The sequence below is a fragment of the Lutjanus erythropterus genome, chromosome 5 (assembly GCF_056507025.1).
Source record: "Lutjanus erythropterus isolate fLutEry1 chromosome 5, fLutEry1.hap2, whole genome shotgun sequence".
Classification (NCBI taxonomy): domain Eukaryota; kingdom Metazoa; phylum Chordata; class Actinopteri; order Lutjaniformes; family Lutjanidae; genus Lutjanus; species Lutjanus erythropterus.
The window spans coordinates 19,349,634-19,371,731 of NC_139321.1; positions in this window are offsets into that span (position 1 = coordinate 19,349,634).

Here is a 22,098-nt window from a genome sequence, read left to right on the forward strand (position 1 = left end):
GCACCTAACCAAATACCTACAAGGTTGTACACACATATGTAACATAAATGTGTAAACAGGTGGATACTGATGATTTGGTGGCTATGCAATCATCTGTATTCTGTTTGTTTTACTTGAAGAAGGATAATCAGGTTTAAAACACCCTGATGGTAGCACCGTTGTAAATCTTTCACATTAAATGCATGTCCTGAGGACTGCTGTAGTTAATTGACTCTGTTTATATGCATAGAAAATATCACTATGAAAGGGGGAAACAGTCTGGTTTAATTTGGCATAGAACGCATGGGGAGTTTTATACCTCCAGTTAAATTATTTCGCTGGTTGCGGAGAGTCACACAACAAATGTTAAAAGATGACGCCATGCCTTTTGGATTTAATTCAAACAACCTCAAAGTTTCAAAGTCCTAAACACACTGACATGCATCCCATTTATAAACCTATAAAGCCAGTCAATGAAAACAGCTGCTGAATTGGCAGAAAGCAATTTTAATGGTTGCTGGATACAACACGTGCACAGTAAAGGGCTTGTGTGCAAGCTAAGTCTGAGGAGTAGTGAAAGTGTAATTCCTCATCAACTTTACAGCTCTTTTACTATCCACCATATAACTAATTGCCAAATCTAAACTGAGATGCAGAATCCAACACACTGCTGTGCTGAAAAAAGAAAAAAATACTCATGAAATCTCTTCTCTTGTGACCTACATCGAAGATGCTGACGGGATTTGATGCAAAGTTGTCATGCCACAGACCAAATGTGTTCACAGGATGCACAGACAGAGAATGTCATTCTTGTTGAAAATGGCATTGGATATTGTGTTGACCTATGTAGGGGTGCTTTCATAATACAACAGAGGAGGCTCTTGTTCGTACTGGCTATGACTGCATCATTGGGAGGCACTGATTGTTGTCTGATAATGTCAAATGCTGGCTAAAGGGTCCCATTGCGTAAGCTAGAATGAGTCATTGGCTGACCATGCATGAAGTGTGCCTTTGTCTTAACAAACAAATAAACAAACAAACAAAAAGACAATAAAATGAACAAGTATGCATTTGCTTTGGTCACATTATCAACAAATAAGATTTTGTAGCTGGAATGCTATGGGAATCTTAATAGGTCAGAGAAAATGAGAGAAAAACAAACAGCATGTAGCAGCAGCCTGTCTGGCCTGGTGCTGGAACTTCTGATGCTAGATTGAAGTGCCACTTTCATTTTTTACATGCATATTTTTTGCCAGCATTGGTGTGAAATGACTAATGTTGGCTGTTGTCTCGTTGGCTAACTGGAAACATTTGTCTGATGTGTGACTTAACTGGTGGAGCATAATAAATGTTGTTTCATGCCACTGATAAGTAGGATGTCAAGCAGTAGTAAAATGTTCAGTACAAACTGCACGCCCTATTTAGTCAAACATTTTCATAGCCTAAAGATGACCATGATCTTTCATTCAATGTGAACAAATGAATTTGACTGCACAGAATGTACGTAAGTTACATTTGACTAGAATACATAAAATTTTAAGGCAACCTGGATACTAATTTTTTAAAATGAAAACAAATAAATTATTTTTATAATGAAGACTGCAATATACAATTAAGAAATAAGTGTCAAAATAAATCTTTTCCCACCATATCAGTTTAGGCAAGTACACTTTATTTTGAAATGTGGCGCAGTGCAGAACACAGCCTCATTCGATTATATAATAGCTTCTATTTCTACCCTTGAAGCAGTGAGGATTAGTCGAGTGAACAAGTCTTTTGGATTGGTTTCTGTACTGGTCGGGTGCTAGTCAGAGGCTGGTGGTGTTGGGGTTTTAGTATTCACACCCTTTAGTCTGCAGCCACTGAAGGAACGACTTGCATCACTGCCAGCTCTGGATAAGTTTAACCTGCTTGGCACAAAGATCACTGCCCGGTCTGGAGTGATCTGGATAAACATGACGATTACATTGCCAGCATTGTCAGATTTATTTTAAGGTAAGATGTTAAACTAACAAACTGAACTGGAAGCCTTTAAAATAATTAATACTTCCAACGTATGACCTTGACCTCTTTTTAAATGACCTCAGGTAGCACTTGAGCTTAAAGTCCACATTGTATGTTGGGTTGTAAAACTCCAGAGATACTCTCAAATAATATGAATAAAACTCAAATAAACACTATCTAAAATTCAGAGGTCTTGCTGTTCACTCTCTTCTTTTCCCTCCAGGAGATTTAGGAGTCAGAGTTGGGAGAGCAAATCAACAACTGTAAAGAAAGAAAGAAGACACCTCGTCTCTGCGGCTCTGCTGATCTTTTCATACCTATGCAGCAGCGGGGCAGCCTGTTATTTTTGGTTCATATTTTTCAAAACAAAATCTTTTAAAAACAATATAAATACTCTACTGTGCCATCTTTCCCCACCGCAAAGAGCTCAGCTGACACATGTCTACCATTCTGATGTAACATCTGGTGGCCTGGCGCTGAGGGAAATCCCATAATTCTCTGCGGAGGAGAGCGCCCAACGCTTCCTCCGAGGCTTTGGTCTGTTGATCTAGCAGGGATAAATGTTCTCTTAAGAAAGACAGCGATCTGTAATTAAGAAAACGCTGTAGGTTAAATTTAAACCTCGCCAGTGTTTGCATGTTGGTGGCCCAAAACAAGAGTGACGGGTTAATTGTTTGAAATTTAAGGCCTTTAAAACCCCAAAATCATGTACTGTGACACCAGTATAGTAAATTGCACACTGCACTGTCATGCCAGTCTTTCATCATTTTATGAAGTACACCGTGGTATAAGTACACTGCAGGATCCAGCTTTCTCCAGACATAGCTCTCACTGCTTTTTGGGAATCAGTAGTTATTTCTCAAGTTTTGTGTGGGGACTGAAGCATCCAGACCTGACAGCTTCGTTCTAGGGCACAGATCTCATCACAACTTAGGGCACAGTGGTACAGAGCTGGGAAAGAAATTCATCTATCCCTGGACTAATCTGCTGGGATAAGATCCACTTTACATTGCAGTCTTTAGAGTAGACAGACTATTAAACCAAACTCCAAAAATAAAATATAACAGATATATTTTAAGTACATCATTTATTTATTTGTTGGGGGGACAACTTCACTTTTTCATTAGTCTGTGTGTGTGTGTGTGTGTGTGTGTGTGTGTGTGTGTGTGTGTGTGTGTGTGTGTTTGAGGGGGGGATTCATCCCCTCCATCCTCCCTGGGATCTGCACCCAAAGCTTTGTTTATATAAGTATTGCCAATTTGCAGCTTAATTACTGTTTTGTATCGCAGTTCACGGTAATATGTCTTAAAAAAGAAGTTTGGGTGAAACAAAGTATCACTCAGTGATACACCCATGGCATGTTTTTGTTTATTTTTCAGGATAAGTGTCTGAGAGCAAGAGATGGAATAGCAACAGGGTAAATTATACCAAAAGAGGTCACATTGTCTGTAAATTGTTATTTGTGGATTTTATGGCCACTGCAGAGGAGATTACATCTAAGCATTTACGAGAATAAATGGTGCTACATTTATGTACTGTACACTGTTACAAGACTTTTATTCCCATGCAGACTGCAGCTTTGTAGATTCCCCTGGAGTGGCACACAGAGGGAAATTTTCCTCCCTGCCTGCTTCAAGGCCTCACCGGCTATTTAGACAGCTGCACACATCAGCCTGGTCTTAACTATACTCCAGGGTTATGGCAGATTAAATAAATCCGCTGAATTTGCATAGCTCATTGCATAACAGACACCTGATCGTAGGTTTTATTTACCAGAGGTTCATTGCAGCAATGGTGATAATCCATCTGCTTGTTTCAATGAGACTAAGCGGAATTATTTTGTTTCTGGGCACTAGCACAGGCCCTACCGACACACTTTGGACAATAGCCACCAGGCACTGAGTGTGTATCAACTTAGTTCAGCTTTTCTATCAAAAGACGCTGTGCCAGGACTCCTGGTGACACACATCTGTGCTGAGTTGGATTTCCACAGCTGACCAGGGCGTGACCCACTTCCCTTTCTTTTTATGTCTCCCTCTGTTCAAGGCCTGGGAAAAAGTGTTAGATTGAATCATGTTCCACTGTCACTGTTAAATACAACAACTCAACACCTCCTCCCGCTCCCCTCCCACTCTGAGCGTCGGTATACGAGAGTACACACCAAGCCTTGGGGCTCAGTAACTTCTATTCTGGGATACTGCTGGTTTGCTGTCGTGAGCAGAGGAGGAATTTCTTAGTCAGACTTTGTCTGATGATTACGGGTTTCCCTCTACCGCTGTTACCATGGGGATAAAACCAAGCTGAGACACACAAACTCGGCTGGTGACAAAGAAATATGAGAAATGGGAGGAAACGAGGACTCATCCCTGTTTGACTCATTAATCCTAAAATAGCCTGGCCCGGGAGTGAGTTATGTATTAATGCCACACACTGAAACTAGCTAGGATGAAGAGGGGAGAGAGGAACGCAAACATTGGTGCTATGTGTTCATCCCTGAGTGATTTCTCTTTTCCTTGGGTGTGTTTCATCAACAACTGTGCTGTATTTCGCCTCTCCACCTCTCCCTTTAAGTGCAGACAGACTTACAGAGTGGAGTAAACCACAGATCCACTTCAAGAGCTCTCCTGGGACGATCTGCCGGACAGATAAGAGGATGGCTGCCTATTACCAAGCAGGAAGAGAAATGAGCTCATATCTAAATGTAAACCAAGAGTCTGAGTCTAGTGTTGGATTAGTGGGTGACTCTAATGCAGTGCACCATCTCAAAACACCCCAGTCCTCAGGCTGTAGACTTATAGACATACATTCTAACTGTTGCATAAGCAGTTTGAAAGTAATTGGTCGATTTCAAGCACAGACACATTTTATGAATGACATTAAAGCATGAAATTGCGCTGACAAGATTATCTGTACACAGACATGAACATGAATACTGTTAACTGTACTAATGCACTGTGTACTGTATAATGTTGATCAAACTCACGCTGAATACTCTCAGCCATCACGCTTGTAGTTACAGTCAGAGTTTAATAAAGCATATGTTGTGCCTAATGTACAGTTGTAACCCGAGCATGGCAATAATCACATGATAAAAATAGATGTTATTAAAAGCCCAGTGTGTAAGATTTATATGGATTTATTTGCAGAATGAGTTGTTAATATCTACATAGGACACAGTGGCCACCATGTTGCACCACCATACGGTAGCCCAGAGTGGACAAACCGAACACTGGCCCTGAACTTGTGGCAACCGAAGACTCTCACACTCAACACACTTGTAAAGGGAGGGTGAAACAAGGTGTTTTCCACTAACATGTAGTTGTTCCAGGAACGTAGTTGCAATGTAACTTTTGCGCTGTGTTATAGCAACCTACTAAGGGAAATTCCAGTTGCTAGCACATTGTTTGAAACGTTGCAGGGATGTTGTCCCAGTATCTCCAACACAATGTGGAGATGTTGTGATGTTTAGCACCGTTGCAGCAACATCATTATATAAAGTACAGGAAAGGTTATGCAAGGATGCTGCAGAGGATACTGAACAGATGTTATCATAGAATACTTTTTGTTGTTGCAGCATACGTTGTCATGTAGCAGTAATATAACTAATGGTAACACGGTACCTGTAATGTTGCTGTCACATCGTTACAAATGATACTTCAAAATCATAACACTGCAGGGACATACTGTGCTTGTAAGGTTTGGACTAAAAACGTAAATCCTTCAATTGGCAAAAAAAGAGAGACATGAGCAACCCGAGCAGCAAATATATAGCTAGCTTTCAAAGTACCATTAGAGTTTAGTAATATTCTGTTGAGTCTGCTGTTAGAGCCTGCATCCTTCTCTGAGCTCAGCATCACTGCCGGCCATTATGAATCCAAGATGTATCCAGCGTCATATTTCCTCACCACACACTTTGAAGCTTTTACTGGTACAGGGTCACTTGTTCATTTCAAAAATTGATTTACTTTTGCATCGTTGCATCCAAGGTAACATTAACAGTTTTATCTCTATCTGATGATGTGTATGTGTGACATGGTGATATTCAAACATAACCGGTCACTGAAATTATGCATTTTAATTCAAGATGTTTTGATCACATTCAGATATAAAATTCACTGGCTATGTAAATTACCACAAAAAAGAAGAAATTTAGGCTAGCCATTTGACTTTCCCACTACCTCCACGGCCCACTAAAAGACACTCTGAGGCCAAGCTCAGGGTGTTAAAGCTCTCTCACACACACACACACACACACACACACACACACACACACACGTATGCAAACACAAGGGCAACTAATATACTCTTATAAAAACATACATGCGTGTGTATTTGTTTGCGCACACTAACACACACACACAGAAGCGTCAGTATTTATTGTGATGTCTTGCATCATTACGCTAGTTGAATTCACAAACCAGCACACAAATACCAAGCATCACTATTCAGTTCACTCACTTATTCATGCATTAGTAACATCGCCTAATCTACATGCAAAGTGTGATTATCAGCAGCCAAAGTAGGGCTGTGATAAAGCAAATAATTAACTAATCATCACTGAATTTCAGTCATACATCTCCACTCACTGTTTGCTGATTCTGATTGCATATTCACTATCAGCACTGGGCAGTTCTTACTACACAGCTGCAGTAATAACAACATAATGTGTATGTACCATTGACCTACATGCAAAAACTATTTATACCATGAAGCCTTATAAAGCTGGCTCTAAAGTGGTAGTGTGGACATTATTGCGAACGTTTGGATGTCTGCGTTACTACACTGTATGCATGGATTCCCCTACAGTACAAGGGAAAAGGATGTTTTTCAGGAAATATATTTTATATAACAGTTCTCTTCAAGACCGAAGGTTAATTGTGTTAGGAATAATCAGTTGACCTCGATGTTGTCAGTGTGCTTATGTATGTCCTGATAAGTATTAGTCAGCGAACACATCTCTAAAGCATTTCTTCCCTCATGTATCACCTTACATAAGTTGTCACACATTACCTTACATTAGCACTATGTGTGCAGGCAACCTGCGTAGGTCTTAAATGATGCAGAGAGGCATTTTCTACTTCAACAGAATGCACCTGCTCCTGTGAGATGAGCAGGAATATGTGCGACTGCCGCTTGCCATACCATTAGTTATGCAACAGATACACTTGTCAAAGTGCACGGCCTTGAGCAGGTCTTTGCCTGTGTGTGGTGTGTCTGACTGCAAACAGATGGGAATGTAAACACACAGGGGTAATGTCTAGCGCTAAACACACAACAGGATTAGTGTGGTTGGCTTGAGAAAAACACAGGCTTTGGAAAAGAGGTTGCAGTTTCAGTCCCTCTAGTTTTGGAGGATTGGATGGGTAATTAGGTAATGACAACCACACAAGCGGAGAAGCCTCAGAGCCTGCAGTCACTGAGGCAGCTCATGCATGTCTAATTTAATGGTAACCCAAAAGAAAACTTTCTTCCTTTTTCTGTTTTTTTTTAATCACTCCACAGAATGCATTGCTTTTTTTGGCTTATTTTACACAGATCTTTTCCAAGTCATTTTAAAATCTACAGTTTCCTTTGATACTAACAGTATTTGTAATGGGGCAACGGCGGTGGACTGATAAGGACTGCCATGTTTAGTTGTCTGGTGTATGACAGAGAGCAACCATGCCGAGGCATAAACAAGCAGAAAGACAGTTCCACGATTTAAATATATAATATATGACATGCAAATACAAACATGCATGCATCTGATACAGTGTTGTGTAACTGTCCTGACAAGTAAATACTGGAGGAAAATCACAGAAAATGTTTTCTTCTTGCCCTCTGCAAGACAAAATATTTCTTTCCAGTTGTGGTTTATTCAGCAACGTGAGCCCTTGATTCTTTTTTTCACCAAGCAGCAGGTTATGTAAGCAGGCACATTGGCCTACATTGAGGCCAATCTGAGCAGACTGCAGCCTACAAACACTCACACGAGCTTCCGTGAAGAGGAACAATGTAACGGCTAACGTGTACATACTGTAGTGCAGCTCAAGGCTGTGTCATGGGTGTGACTGCGTACCATATGGCCTTCGCCTCCACATGATGCTTAGTGGCACTCCCAACTACTGCCTTGTAAACACAATCAGAGCAGACTCCTGCAGGAGAAGTGGACATGTCATGGCAGAGCTAAGCAGCATGTGTTGAAGTCTTGTGGCTGCAGCTTTGCAGCAGCAGTAACACAGTGTGACAAGTTGACCTGTGTGTTTAAGAGCCCGTTTCCTGGGCACGTCTCATTTTGTTTTAAGTGTTCTCAGTGCCGGTCGCTGCTCATGCCGGTGGTGTGTTGTCAGTACCATCTGGCACTGTTTACTCTGCTCAGTACTGGTGGCTGACATTTACAAGTATGTTGTTTGTTGCTCTGTCATAAGTGGTTATTCCTATGTTACTGTTAAGATTAATTTTCATACATCACTTTGAACTATTACATATAGATAGATAGGTACAGTAGTGCAAATGTAGCAGTGCAAGAATATTGTAAACTATGAATAATATAAAATGAACAAATACAAGTGTAAATACAAAGAAATTGTGCATGGGACTTAAATAACTAGTAACTGACCATCCAGGATCCCAGACACATAGTAAAATAGATGAGCTTTCTATTCTACCTCGCTATATTTTATATTAAAACACTGAGGTACAGTGTAATGTTCTAACCTGTGGAATTGTTTTGTATTTGTCAGTAATTTGGTTACTTGTATGTGTGCAACATATGAGGGTTTAGACATGATTCCTCTGAAATAATGAAATGCTACAAGAAGTAAGCAAGTCATCAGACGTCATACCTCAGGAAACCACAACATTTCCATACAACCACAGGCTGTGTACAACTTGTTACTATAGTAACTGCATGTAACAGTAGAAAATGTGATGTGAACGCTAGTATGGTGCATCGTTTCATAATTTTTCTCTCGACTGACTGTCTGCTTGCAGGCAACGATAGGCGAGTCGCTCTCTGTATGAGTCACACAGCCTGGTTACTAAACACCAACAACAACAGCGCCTCGCCGCTCCATGGCAACTGTGTGTGCCCAGGGTGGTTTGAGTTTACAGTGCAAATGTAAGGAGGTACCACTGTTTCTGAGAGAGAGTAACAGACACAACCTCTAAGAAATCAGCTCTGTTATTGTGAAATGCGACTGAAGCATCCTCTTATCATATCTGCTCTGTATCCTGAGACTGAATTGTCAGGGCTCTCATTCTGACACTTATCTCGCTCCCACAACCCCACCCCTCTTCAACTCAATAACCCCCCACCCCCCACCCGCCGTTCTGTTTGTTTCCTTTTCTAGAATGTTCCTCCTAATGTACACCGCTCCTCTGTGCTCTCAGCCTTTTCTAGTAATTTCTCAGTTTCTCTGAAATCATCCAAAATACATGCAAAATTCTAATTAATGAGAATAACATTTGCATATAGTGAAGGCAATGCTATCAGCTGAATCAGATAACCACTGAACAGCAGAAATCATCTTGTCTTTCACTGGGATGACCGGCAGGTAGTAAGTTTACCTTCATCAGCTGTCTGCGATGTTGATGTCATCAGAACTAGGTCAACTTCTCCATGTGACAAGGTCAAATCCTCCGTGTGGCTTTTCTATTTCTTATAATAGATTAGGACCACCTTTCATCCTTTCTACTTTAGCACACCGTGCTACCTTCAGGGATGGATGAAGCATAATTAAAGGGAATCAAGGGATTTCCCAGGGGCTCTTGTACACTTAGATATCTGGGATGCCTCGCAATATTCATTACACGGTCGACACGTGTGTCTGGTTCAACAGAGACAGGCTTAACCATGAGGACATCATGTCCTGTTATACATGAAACCTTGCTATGGTCTAGTAACGTAATATTTCATGTCTCTGTTTTTAGCTCATTTTTGCACTTGTTAATGTTGTTTTAAGTATTGTTTTATTTGTGTCTTATCTTGTATTGTTTTCTTTATGAAACTTTTTATGCTGCCATCTCTCATGTAAAACCGGCGTCTGACCTAAATGTGACTTACATAGTAAATAAACGTTAAATAAAAAGAAATAAAATAAAATCAGTCACAGTCATTTTAGCAGACGTGAAAATGTGCAATGTAAAATTAAATGAAATGAGTCACAATCTAAAGAGAAAGTTTCTTTGCCAGTTTTACTTTTCTTTCTTTGCCCTGAGTTGATTTAGAGATTCTGTTATAGAAGAGTTCATGTCAGTTTGTCTTTATTGTTCTTCAATGCTTTGACTCTATAAGGGCTTCACAAACAAGGTAAACTGAAACCAAAATAGATTTAGAAGAGATAGGCAGAGAAGCTATTTTAACACGTGTAGCTTCAAGTAAATATTCGGAGAAAATTTATAAGGCAGTTATCCTCTTCAACACGTTATGAAAATCCCAGGAATGTAATTTCGTAAAGCTATGTTGTACAAAAATGGTAAACTGAAGATGCATAGACATGTGGGAGATCTCTAAGACACTGGTATCAAAAGCAATCTAAGATGAGACAAACCCTCATCCTGCCAAATTTAACGCCCAAAGACTACCGACGCAGAAATAAACTACTATAAAAAAAACAACCATCATAGAGAAATGATAACGAATTTCTTCTCAAAACAGTCATGTAATAAATATCACCTGAAGAAGAGCACATGAGGAAATCTGTTTCTGCTGCATCTGTGTCTGTCTCCTTCAAAGTACCTCTACCCCCAGTGATGTTGCGTAATGTTTAAAAATTAGGATCCATGGCAAACATGAAACAGGCACAGATCGCCTCGAGAGGTTGGGTTTGGTTCATCTCCACTTGAACTCTGGAGTGACCCCACCATCCAAAACAACTGGCTTGTGCATTGCCTTATGGGAAGCTCGCGTTGGTATAGCTATCTAATCAAGTTTATCTGATGCACTGTCTGAGAAACAATTATGTTGCAAGTGTGTGGTGGCATGCACCAGTTAGAGACCTTGTTTTCCATTTGCAGTATAGATTCTGTCTGGAACTGGATATTTTGTTCATCCATTGGTAATATTAACAGCATTAACACAATAAAAACAATTAGTAATACACACTGCTGGAGCTCCATCATCAGGAAGAGAAAAAGAAAGAGAATAAAGTGAATGAAAGTGAAAATGAATCAAGGGGCAAATGCAACAACTATAAAAAACCCTGAATATGAACAAAGCAAATGAACTACAAGTTTTGTCTCACCTGCCTCATCATGTATGAACACATTCTGCCGATGGTAATATGAACCAAATACACTGCCAGAAAAGCAATGATGTGAATCTTGTGAGGCACAAAGAGAGACACAGAGACAGAAAGAGAAAGAAAAACAAGGATAAGATCATTCTGTGTTGAAAATCATAGGCCCATTCTGCTGAGCAAGACAACTTTTTGTTTAACAAGCCTCCTCCTTCCTCCAGACCGCTGTAACAGATGAAACATCTCCAAACCCTTTAACTTAAGAAAAAAAAAGAGCTGGAAAACAGACAATGATGTCAACCCTGGGAGCTCAGCAGCTTTTTTTTTTTATCTGCTTCCTGTTTACTCTCTTCTGTGTCTGCGTCTGTCAGCGGGAGCGTCGGGAAACACCTACTGCTCAGCTGCCTGGGAGAGGCAGGGCACAGCAGCGAATGTGCCTATTGTCACCAGACCCCTTACCGGGCCTTATAAGGACAGACCCCCGTCGGCTCCCACCTCTGAGCGAAAGCAGACGGGAAAGACGCAGAGGGTTAGAGGGGAAAAAATAGAAACAGAAACTGTTGATGGAGGGGTTAAAGAATGGCAGGAGAAAGGTAACATTAACATAAAAAGGGGGAAAAAACAACAACATGGACTGCAGACTGGGGAAACCCCCTCTTGGTCTGAGTCACCATCAGGAAGAAAGCCAGACCCAGACAGCCTTTCCACCTAAAACCCTCCTCAGCCCCCCTCCCCTCCACTCTTAAAACGGCTGTCTGGTCCATAAAACGTCAGGTGGAAACTGCCCCTTATTTCTTGAAGAGACACAAACAGCTGAGATAGAAGCTACTTTTGACACCAGTTGCACCTGTCTGATTAGAGATGGGTTGTTTCACAATCTGTATGAACAATAGTTGGATAGTTGGGGTATCTCCCCTTATTACATAATGTTTTCGTTTGTTGTTCTTTGCATTGTTGTTGTGTGGTTGCTATGGTGATGGATAATTGCTGTAAACACTGATGTGAAAAAAGGAAGTGGAGGGAAACAATACTTTAAGAACATGGTGTGACTTTCTAGATTGAAACTGCAAGCACACCAGATGTCACCTAAAAAGCATGAGGACAGTACAAATAACAAATCATGTTTCGTGTTATTTGTGGTGTGCTGATTTATTTTAGTATGAGTATAGCATTTCTTATGTCTCATAGCCCATTGTCAACAAGATTTTTTTTTAATGTATTTTGCAGGAAATGAGGCGGGTTACTAAGTTACAAAGTTCCGCCTTTAACCAATGTGTTGGTGAAAAGTGCTGAGACAACGCACAGAAGCACGGTGATGTCATTATTTTGACAGCCCTTCCCTTCATTCACTGTTGGCCATATTGGGTAGAGAAAAAAAAAGAATCTGCGCAAAATGATTGGCCATTGAAAATGTCGCACCACCCTGCCGTCACAGGCTCACACATCATTTTCTAAAGTGGGCACATTACGTCGTGGTCCACTTCTATATTTGGTGTTAACATAAACACTACTGGTTGTCAATGAAGCTCTTGATGGCACAAGAGTTTCATTCACCCTCCTGCTCCACAAATGACCCGTTTCATCGTCACTGCTGGAGGTGCGGGAGGTTCAAGTCAGTGTAAACACACTAAGTGGATCTCAGCTGATAAACTCTTTCAACGGTGCTGCTCTGCCCCTAACAGGAATTCACCTCCATATGTGGTTTGGACTCTAAACAAATTAGTGTCCCCAAATATGAATAAAAACAAACCATTTAAGAAACTTACTCAAGTGAAAGTAAAACGTACCTGGTTAAAAAATGACCAAAAAATACAAGTTACTTTCCATTTGAATATTTTTTTAGGGTGAATTGCAATTATGAAAGTAAGGTTACTGTTGAAGTTGGCATTACACACCAATTTTAAAGCTCAAGTCAGGTCAACTCATTTTATTTCCAGTAATTAGTGCCAAATCATAACAGAAGTTATCTCAGGGCAATTTTCATATAGAGCAGGTCCAGACTCTACTCTTAAAGAGATCCAGTAATTCCCTCCAAGAGCAAGCACTAAGGCAACTAAGATGAAATACACTAATTCCTGAAAAATAGCTATGTTTTTCCTCATGTGCGTAACTTGTAACTCAGTACCAGCCGTCTGTCACACGGTTCTTTTTTATCAAAAACAAACACTGATAATGGAAAATATTGTAAGGTTGACCACTACCATTATAGGCCAAAGCCATGTGGGCACAAGAAGCCTTTTCTCTTCCTCATTACAGTGATTCACATCTACAGCTCTGTTAATGTTTGTTTTCCCTTTAGGGAGGGGAAGAGACACCCATTATTAGTGTACCAAGTGAGTTGGGGGCCCCATAATTTCTTTTTCCAGTGATGACCTCACCTCTACAATATGGCCCTTTTCCTGGCCTCAACCTCAACTTTTCCCCACTATCTTAGTCAGCCAGTTCTCAGATTCATGTGCTTCTATTTTAAGCCTCTATTTTCCATCATTCCTCCAGTAGGCAGACATATATAATTGTGCTTTTCTTAATATGGAAAAGGAAAACGATGAAACGCTATGCACAATGGTTCTGGTGTTCTAGTTGGACAAAAGCACAGTTAGCCTGAAGAGGTCTGATGCTAGGGCTCTGGGATTAGCTGCACAGAGATGCTAAAAGTGACACCAGGTCAGCAGCTTGGATTCAAGTCACCTACTGTAGCTGCCAGGGTGTTTAGGAGACAAGCCATGTCTGAAAATGTGGGTCAAACCCAACACCCTGTAAATCCATGTGTCTGAAAATGAAATGAAAGGATTCATTATTGCAACCATGAGCACACACAGAAGCACCGAAATACAGGTTTGCAACTAGTTTAGAATATAATAGAGTGTCATAATTTCAATGACATAAAAAAAAAAGAAAGATTAAAGTGTAATTTACTCTCCCACTGTGACTGGCTGACTTATTGATTTCTGCCCAGTCAGGCACTCAACATGACCAAGTGACTTATTTTTCAAATACTTAAATATTTTTTCCCTTTTGGCTTCATTTAACAGGATGACCAGTGTCTCTCTCTATGAAACCAGTCCAGGGTTCCAGAGTTCCTGCTCGACATGACAGCCTGGCAGGTAAAATGTCCGGCCCTTGACAGACGGCTGCGAGCAGCCAAAACAAGAGCTGGACCAGTCCCAATCCCATTAACAAAGTCATGAATGGATGCCTCATTGTATAAATAGTGCATGTTTTTCCCCCAGCACAGGTGGGAGGCATTTCAAATCATGAACAAACACAATAACTACTTCCATTGCCAGGGGTGACTCCTTATTTTAGAGAAGGAGGGCGGATACTCATGATGGGACACACCCGCTCCCTGAAAGCTTTTCATACAGGTATTTCTGTACTATGTCTGGATTGGAAGCCATATGGTTTCAGATCTTTTACCTCTCACCAACTGTATGTGTTAAAATTAGCCCCATAAAGGCCAGAGTTTGCATGAAAGCATTTCTTTGTGAGGTTTAACTAAACTCATTCAAGGAAATTATCATAGTTAGGTAAGGCCACAAAAAAGGAAAAAAGGACATAATTGAATTAGCTGTCCACCAATGTGTGCAGTCAGTCAGACAGCTGATCAAGAGATAAATGGAATGTAATTTATCTAAATTGAGGCCCGACATATATACATAAAGAGGCGGGCACAATGCCCCTTCACTTAGGTTTGAATTAGCTGTCAAATTTGATTCCATGCCACAGTCAGAGAGGACTGAATGCACTAAATGGATTCCCTGGGATCAACGCCAGTCACTGATGTCTAACAACCAGACACGCTCACATGAAACTCACGCTGCACAAAGGGATTTCTTGCGTCACTGAAATGTACAGTATGTAACACTGGCCTACATATGTTTAACCCACATACTCTATGTGCGGACATAAATGCCTTTACACACATATGTTGTCTCACACACACTACTCAACTGAAAAGATGTAAAAAAAAAAAAAAAAAAAAGAAGAACTAGACGAGGTCACTGTATAGGCTGCAGCTGAAACCTGAAAATAACATTCAGACGTAACACCTTTGTAATTACCAACCTCTTCATTAGTAACTGTAACTTAATGACATATTTTTTGTCAGTAATTGTAACAGATTGCGATTGCATTTATTTTTAATTTACTTACATGTAACTAGTTACATCTAAGTAGTTACTTGTGTGTTACTTATTTGTGTGTAATTTTGTCACAATTAGCAAATGATTTCTTGAAGTATGGGCAAAAACATATTTTGTGACCTTTTGCCTTTGACCACCAAAGTCTAAGCAGCTTATTCTTGAGTCCACGCAGACATTTGTGTGAAATTTGAAGAAATTCCCTCCAAGTGTTCCTGAGACATCATGTTATATCAAAAATAATTGTGCTGATCGGTCCAGCAGTATTCGGGTTCGGCTGCAGACAAGCGCCACGTCTGTCGATCACACGCACAAACACACAGACACCCGAGCAATTGCACGATCCACTCCGGGATTATGCTTGGCAGAGATAATGAATGGCAAACTGATGACAATTACCTCACTGAAATTGTTTGAGTGACCACATTGTGACACATTATTATCTGGGACATCTGATACCATCATGTATTCTTAATATAGAAAGCCTGTGTGCTAAGCTTTACGTCTGTAGCATACAGACTCTCAGAGGAAATTGGGTTATGAAACACCAGCCTGCACGTTTGCCAGACACATGACAGCAAACTTCAGACTATTTATGAAAACCAGATTTTGAGAAAGCCGGTGTTTAAATCTGGCTCGATATATATATTTATAGTTTAATCTTGCAGGCATGAGTAATACAGTTAAGTTTGTCTTTGTCTTCTGTGGCTTTATTCCCATAGTAGTGGCGATATATCATGATATGAAAAAGCCTAAAATAACTTTATTCAGCCTGAGTAGGATGTTACAAACTTTTAAAACAAACCTTCAGCAGCTTCTGTGTTATGTTTTTTGTGTGTGTTTTTTGGTGACTTCACAGATTTCCACATAAGCACAATTACACTTTCAAATGGGTTGATATAAGTTGAGTTATTCTGGTCAGAGTTTCCAAAACAAGCATTAACAATTGATGGACTCCCTGAAAGCGAGCCTTAAAGATTCATAACAGAAAAGTGAAGGAAAAAACTGTGACCATCAAAGCAATCTACCACTTCCATCCTTTATCGCATGGATCAAAAGAGCTTTGATCCACTGGCGGGACCTCTATTCTTTCAGCGTAGTCTGTCTATAATTAGTCTAACAGAAGGCCTATAACATCTCAGAGTAACAATCATTGGTAAAGAATGTGCACAGCACTTCTACTTCCCCTTAAATAAATTGCAGGAGCAGCTGTATATAGCTGCTACTCTTCACCATGTCTGACTCAGCAAAATTAAAAGCACAAAACAGGCAGTGAGCAACATGTACGGGAGAGGGAGAAGAGGAAATCTGTGGTCCATTAGTGACTGTTTTATTTAGGGGTGGAAGAAAAAGCTATTATTAGAACATGACCACAGGGGAAAAACCAACAACAACAACAACAACATGCTTCACAAAACAAAAACAGGCATAAACATGACATAACACCTTCAATAACTTTAGTGCAAATGCTTCCACTCTGTTGTTAGCAATTATTTTCTGCTTCATGTTGCCCCTGTCTCTGTTTATATCCACAAAAACAGTTGATTGAGCCCAGAGACTGACAAGAGGGGCCATGAATGAATGGAAAAATCAGAGTAACAGAAAGAGGAGGCAGAGCAGAGGGAAGACGAAGGAGAAAAAAGAAGTAGGACAGAGAATATCTAAACATTTCCAACACCAACATTATATACAGAGGCCACCCTGTCGGCTGAAAAGAACATCTCTATGGAAAAACATCTCCATATGCTCAGTGTCTGGGGAGCCAGTGAGTCAAAGGAAAGAAAAAAAAAAAAAAACATGGATGTTTTTGACAGCAGTTCAAAGGAAATTCTGAAAAGTATGATTGGCAAGTATTGACTGCAGTGACTTATTAGCGTCTGGGATGGGCTGTGGTTGAAAACTAAGAAATTAGGTCAAGAGAAAATGTGTTTGGCTAAATGGCATCACAGGTCTGTTTGTCTGAAGGAGTAAAACCTGCTGGTGAGGAAGGCGTTGTCTTGTTTTTTTTTTTTTTTTTGTGGAGTTTTGATAGAGCTTGCTCGGTGACGTGGGAAGTGGAGAAGAGGAAGACGGAGCCGGGTGGAGGGGGGAGGGGGAGTGAGAGACAGACAGAAACAAACAGAAAGAAAGAGAGAGAGAGAGAGAGAGAGAGAGAGAGGCTGGTTGGCTTCCCTGCTCCAGCTAGCCATCTATCTTTGGCTGTGCTCACGCCCCAGCTGCTGCTGGTTCAAAGTACGGTCACTGGCAGGGAACCAGGCACAAGGCTGCGAAAAACACCCACACAGCCACTTCACATACAGTGGGAAGTGAAAAGAAACGGAATGTCTTTGGAAGAAACAAAAGTCTCGGACTCGAGTCCAGTGTCACATAACTTCTGCTGCAGAACGAGCAGATTGTCTAACTTACGCTCTTTCTTTTTAAAGTTTAATTCTGTGGGAGGATTGCCAAAGTAAATGTTTAATCAGTCAGTCAAATAGCAGCCTTGTGAATGCCAGGGATACTGGATAAAACAGATTATACTAAACGTCCACCCAGGTAAAAAAAAAAAAAAAAAAGTAGTGTACTTCAGTGTATTAGAAATATAATCTAACCACACACAAGTTATTAAAAGTACACCTCTACATTTTTATTTCAATTAAAGTATATTTAAAGTGCACTTATAAGTATAAGTATACTTTAAAATAGATGTCATTAAGTTTGACTTCAGTGTACTAAAAGTAAATACACTAATTCTGCAATACTTAAAGTGGTATTTCAGTGTACTTACAAGAAGTGTACTTTATTGTAAGTGTATTGTATATTGTACATAAATGAACTTTTAAAAATATAGGCTACTAAATTGCAAATAATAAGTTGCTTGAGGGAAGTGTACTCCTCACTTCATTAGAAGAGCTAACAAAAAGTGCACTTCAGTGTAAATTTATTTAAAGCTTTACTTCTGTGTACTTTAAAAACAGCACAAACAAGGTAAACTTAAATGTCATTAATCAAGCGGGTATATTAGTTTCACTCTGCTACCATTCAATTACAACTATACACTTACAACTAAATTATACAGTTATTCATTACATTTACAACCAGAATATATTTAGTACAAATTCAGTTGTTAATAAACAACACATTTTAAGTTAAGTTAAGTATACTGATAATTAGTCTGACTGCAAGTGTACTTAAGTATGCTGATCTAATATGGGGCAGTTCTGCAGTAATAGTAATATTAGTGTGTAAAACTCAAAGTTTGATGGCACCAATACCAAGTTCCCACATCATAAGTGTGAAATTTGAAACAAATTCAATGAATGCAGTGCAACAAAAGTAGTGTGGTGTCCACTAGGATATAAGATTAAAGAATAAACTCACAAATCCTCTGTGAGAGTCATGGTTTGGGCCGAGGCGAGGTTAATCAGAGTGGGAAGCCTTGAGTTTTGCAGCCGTCAGCAGTCACGCTTAAGTAGATGTGCTTTAGTTAATTCAGTAAGGCAATTGTGAGCACAGAGGTCATTTGGCATGATTTAAATGATCCAACCAATTTTGGAGTTTGGCCCGATTCCAAGGTTATAAACATGCAACATCTAAAATTAACATAATTCTGGCAACACTTTATATTAAGGTTCGTCTAATAAGTATTAGTAATAGGTAATCAGGAGCTTATAAGATCCTTATAAAAATTAATAAGCATTAATAATGCTATGTAAGTGTTAAAAAAGCATAAACGTATATTGTGAGCTTGTGAAACATTTCTAAGCACTTACAAGAAACTTAGCAGAATATTACTGACATCTTTATGAAGACTGTTTATAATAGCATTAGAACAAATTTATTTATTTTTGAGATGAACTAACTCACCTACTATGTCATTGTTAAACCTTTACTAAGCTTTTTATTGCTTAATTAAGATTTGTTCAAACTTTTTTGTGCAGTTATTGACAATTAACTGTGCATTTAGGGAACACCGGATATAAAGTGCGGACAATGCTTATTAAAGTTAATGCATCCGTTATTATGCACTTATTAACATTTAGGAGAGTAAGAGGGAATGACCTGGATTTGAACCCGGGTCCTGTGGTAAGGGATCTGCTCTGACAGGCTATATCTTTCCGGGCTTGTGTTAAACGTTTACATTTTCCTAGCTATGATGTCAACCTGTGATATGAACTGGTCAGGAACTGGAGAAGAGCATCAAGTCTGTTTCGCCATACCTTAACCTCACCCCAACCTCATCCCAAACACATATTAATGTTAATAACCATCTCACAAGGGCCTTATTAGCTATTAGCTATCTTAAAATAAAGTGTTACCACGTTACTCAATGCTGAGCACACTGGTATTAAATTGCCTGCTCTTCCGCCTACTGCACCTTTAGTCCTGTGCCAAACTATCTCAGCCAAGGTCTGGGTGTCAGTGGTAAGTAAAGGTGCTGTTGAGCCTGAAGCGTGTGTGGATGAGTGTGTGTGTGTGTGTGTTTCTCTGTGATACTGTATTAGTGAACACTGTATTCATGTAGTTGCATACAGTATTCATACCAGTGACCTTGGGCATGTGTATGAGTGTGCCTTCCCACATGCACGTGTCCCTCACAGGCACGGCAGGTGAGCTGAAAGTCATGTTCCGCAACCATCCGGAACCTTATACTGACAGGTCAGACAGCGAGTCCAGCGATATAAACACACACGCACACAGAAGTCGGAAGATTTCCTTGTAAGGGCTGACTTGTTCTTGGAGTATGAACGTGACTGTGCCAGTGTTGCTCCAGCTATTGTTTGAACTCGTCTGACGTGTCTAGGTCATTGCTGATAGAGTGTTCTGTTTTGTTCTTCTTTGGGAATACGGCTGGTTGAGGTGTGGAGCAGGAGACGTGAGGAGTGGGTTGGTGCCAGGATTCAGGGTGCGGCAATCAGCAGATCAAGACTAATGAGAGTAAATTCAGCCAAAAAGAGACATGATATTGGCGCCCCACCGGGGGGGTGAGGGCTGTTTCCTGTGGCAACCATTTCTGGTGTGATTAATAGCAGACTTCCAGGGAAGTAAGGCTGTGCCTGTTAATTACATCCAACCAAAATAGGGTGGTGGATGTGGTGTTTTTCCCTCTGTGTTCTTTTGTTTAGCCCTTGTTCGAGAAGAGACATTACTTTTGATGAACAAAACATGTAACAGAAGGTGACCTGTTAGAATTCAAATATATAATATTCAAGAGTTTTTTAAAGATCAACAAAATACATTGTTCTTAAATTCTCACATATTATGCACTATTTGCAAGAAGTTATTTATATATTTATACAAGTCGGAGAAGCAGAGAGGAGTACGAGCATGAAAGCTAAGCAATGATCTTTTGTGGACAGGGTCACCCATTTAAAATATATTTATTTAAATATTTTAAAGCCTGTTCCAACAGGAAACCAGTGCTATAAAAGCTAAATATCATTCTCTTGTGCTCAACCAGCATCCATTGGCAAGATCAGTCATTTTAACTCACAGAGCACAGGAGTTGCTGGTCTACTGCTGCCTTGATCTGTTAGTTAGTCTGTATTAGTGTGTGACTGTGTTTAAAACATCAGAGTCACACAAAAACACAAGTAAACTAGCATACTGAGGCAGTGGTAGACCAGCAACTCCCATGTTCTGTGAAGTAAAATTATTGATTTGGAGTCTGGAGTCTGGTTAAACAAGAGAGATTAATATTTTGCCTTATTTGTTTTGTTTCTAAATGTGTCTACAGCAGCACGTTGCTTAGCTTCTGTGCTGGTGCTCCTCTCTGCTTCTCCAGACTGGGGGAGTATCAACCACTGCCAACGACACTGACAAATGATAAGTACCTCATACAAACCAACTTCAAATAACCTGAACCGTCCCTTTAATGTGTGTCGCAAATACAATTATTACAATTAATCTTATATTTCCACATATTGTTTTTATTGCCTCTAGCCCAAACCACAAAATTACGTGAGAAGATGAGCTGACACTTGTTCTTTCCAGCTCATTCATTGCCACTCAACCTGATCATGTTGTTACAGGAGCTATCTGGAGTAATAATCAGTAAACAATTTAAGAGTTTGCGTCACGTTGGTGCACTGGGTGTTTTTCCCACAAAGCACTATCACCTTTTAATTTCAGGTGAATCCTGAACATAATACACTGTCTAACTGAATAAACAGGTAGTGTACAGTCATTGAGGAACATTAAAGGCATTGTGCAATGTGACGAGTGTAATGACCAGGAAAGGCTCACTTGTTTTTGTCAATGAGAGTTCCTCTACATGCTTAATTTTCTGGAAAAATTACATACCGAGGCCATCTGAAAGAATGCCAAGTCTTCTCTTTAATTAGGTATGAGATCATCTCTTATCTAACTGTCAGATTCTCAGCCTGAGAGGGTAACACTGACTTATGATTGCAAGGCCCACAGACAGAAAACTTCAGCAAAAATCTCCTTCTCCCTCAAGCTCTCTCTCTGAGCTTACTTTTCAGCACCAGCTGGTAACGTGAACTTCAATGCACAAATCTCGTATGAATGTGCAAAAGTGAACGCTTTGCACTGTGTAGTCATATACTACATATAGATCAAAAGTATATATTTAGAATTGAGGATCTGTAGAATGCAGTGTGAAAATACACATCGATTTGACACATTTTATGTTATAGAAAGAGAGTAACATTTTTGTGCCACTAAAGAAATGAGGTGCTGTTCACAGCAGTGATATTCTGGTGACTTTTGAGTTCTGCACAGAAGAAACAGGAAACAATAAGTCAGCCCTGCCCTCT